The sequence below is a fragment of the Vigna angularis genome, chromosome 2 (genome assembly GCF_016808095.1).
Source record: "Vigna angularis cultivar LongXiaoDou No.4 chromosome 2, ASM1680809v1, whole genome shotgun sequence".
In the NCBI taxonomy this organism is placed as follows: domain Eukaryota; kingdom Viridiplantae; phylum Streptophyta; class Magnoliopsida; order Fabales; family Fabaceae; genus Vigna; species Vigna angularis.
This window is the reverse complement of record NC_068971.1, coordinates 24497876-24500130: the sequence shown is the minus strand read 5'-3', so window position 1 is coordinate 24500130 and position 2255 is coordinate 24497876. Positions and strand designations below refer to the sequence as shown.

General features: G+C 42.7%; 1 long non-coding RNA gene across 1 annotated transcript in view; it reads left to right on the top strand.

Moving 5' to 3' along the window:
• LOC128195608 (uncharacterized) overlaps positions 1–2255 on the top strand; it is a 2343-nt gene extending 88 nt beyond the window's left edge. The window contains exons 1-3 of the long non-coding RNA XR_008247284.1: positions 1–63; positions 214–283; positions 2150–2255. The exon at positions 1–63 is cut by the window's left edge and continues 88 nt beyond it. This is a non-coding gene — a long non-coding RNA (uncharacterized LOC128195608). The remainder of the gene's footprint in view (positions 64–213; positions 284–2149) is intronic.

Sequence of the window (2255 nt, the reverse complement as noted above, 5' to 3'; positions counted from 1 at the left end):
CGTCCCCGCGTTCCTAGAGTCGGGAGTTCCGTTTTGAACCGAACGTTTTCTTCATTCCTACTGGTAAGTCGTTTTCTCCCTTCTCCTCCACTGTCTTTGAATCTAGGGCATGCGATTTTGCTCTTGCATGTGCCTTGTGTATTCTTCCTTTCATTCCTTGCCCTATTTCTAGCTCTAAGAGTTGTTGGCTGTCACCAATGCGGTGATCTGTAGGTCCTGTTTGGTTCTCCGCTGTGGGGTCCTGTTTAAAGTATTCTAGCAAGTTGTACTGCTCAACTTCCAGGTAAGGGGAGCTAGTTCTTCTTGTTCGATTTAGTTGTATGACGTGAATGCATGATGATTTTCAAATTGGTATGTTGTTGGAAGAATAATTTTGATTTTTGCTAACTTGAAATGCATGTATGGAAGTGTGAGTGTTATGTGAATTTGGTGATTGATGGATATGAACTGTTTGGGATGATTTTGAGTGATGAATTATGTATGTTGGAACTGCTTTGGTGTGGAAAATTTGTTGTGGTGTTGATAGGAAGGAAAATCAAGTGTCTTAGGGTCACTTTTTGGTCATTTTAGAGGAAGTGAGGTAGTGATTTTGAGCATTTGGGGTCTAGAGTGTTATTGAGCCTTTGGAACAGTTTCACCCACTGTATTATGACTTGTTAGAACCATCAAATTGATCAAAATAGGTGTAAAGTAGTAGAATTGGATTTTGAGTATCAAAGTTATGAAAATTGGTGTTTTATGGTTGAATTTGAGTATGAATCCCTTAAGAATTGAATAAGGAACGGTTATAATCAATTAGGTAAGTCCAATCTAGTATAAAACATGAATTAAGGGTGTTAGAAGTTAATTAAAAAGGGTTGAGAATGGTAAGAGAGGTTGTTCTGACTTCAAATCTGCAGAATTCTGCATTCTGCATCAGGTCGCGCCCAGGCGCAAGTGGCACTGGAAATGCCGCGCCCAGCATGTCGTGCTCGAGCGCGAGAGGCTGCGGAGCGCGTTCGTCCGAGCCAAATTGGACGTTCGTCCAATTTGCTCGACTAAGCGTTCGGCCTTAAATTCTGAAGTCGAGCGTTCGTCCTTAACTTCAGCTTGAGCGTTCGGCCTTAAATTTCAGTGAGCGAGCGTTCGTCCTTACTTTGCGCGTTCGTCCAACTGTGCGCTCGTCCGCGTTCGTCAGCGTTCGTCCAGACTACGAGCGTTCGTCCAGACTGCTCAGCAGTGAGCGTTCGTCCAGAATGTGCCTGTTAGCGTTCGTCCTAGTGATATTGAGGCGTTCGTCCTAGTGATGTTAGCGTTCGTCCTAGTGATATTGTAGCGTTCGGTCTGGATTATGTGTTAAGTGATAATAGCGTTCGGTCTTATAAGTGATTATAGCGTTCGTCCAAATGGGGTTCGTCCAAGGGGTTAGGACGTTCGTCCAAACAGTGTTCGTCCAGTGGTGATATTTTCTTCTATGCTTTCTCTCATTCCAGTAAGCTTTGTTAATTAAATATTTCGGTTACAATTTATGAATGCATCTTCATGTGATCTAGATTGGTTGAAAGTGTATGATTATAAGTGGTTTATGATGTACATTGTTGATCCAAAAAGGAATATTATGAGATTTAAAATGGTCGGATTGATTCGGAAATTTAGATCTCTCGGTGAGATCAATTAGAGTATTGAATGAATGTAAGAGGCTTCCATATGGGGGGTTATCCCTAACACTCCAACGGTCTTTCATTCTCACTTAGAGAGGATTGACACATGTGGTGGGAGTAGTGGGAGGTCCTAGGGTAGACGCTATCACTGGAGGTCTATTCCGCGGTAACGGATTAGCCTTGTGTATGGTCGGGTGGAACCCCTCGGCAATGGCTTTGCAAAGCAGTAGAGGCCATCACAAGTGCACAACCCGCCCCAGCTCTACATACATTCTATGTCCGGACGTGTCTAGAGTCTTAACATGATAGGATGCTGGTCTTGATGAGTCTTATGAAATAAATGCTTATGTTTGTGATGACTTATGTGTATGGATATTCTGGTAAATGCTAGATTGGTTGAAAATGAATTGTATGACTGTTTGAGACCTAGCTCACCCTTGCATTTGTGTGTGTTGCATGTGTTTGATTTCCCTCTTGCGATGATCATCCAATCCTTTGGATGTGAGCAGTAGGTGATGATGTACCCTTGGAGCAAGCGTTGGAGAATGAGGAGGACCCAGCTCCTAGTGCTTAGGATTTCTACTAGCTATTATGTTAAATAGCTCTTTATTTTGA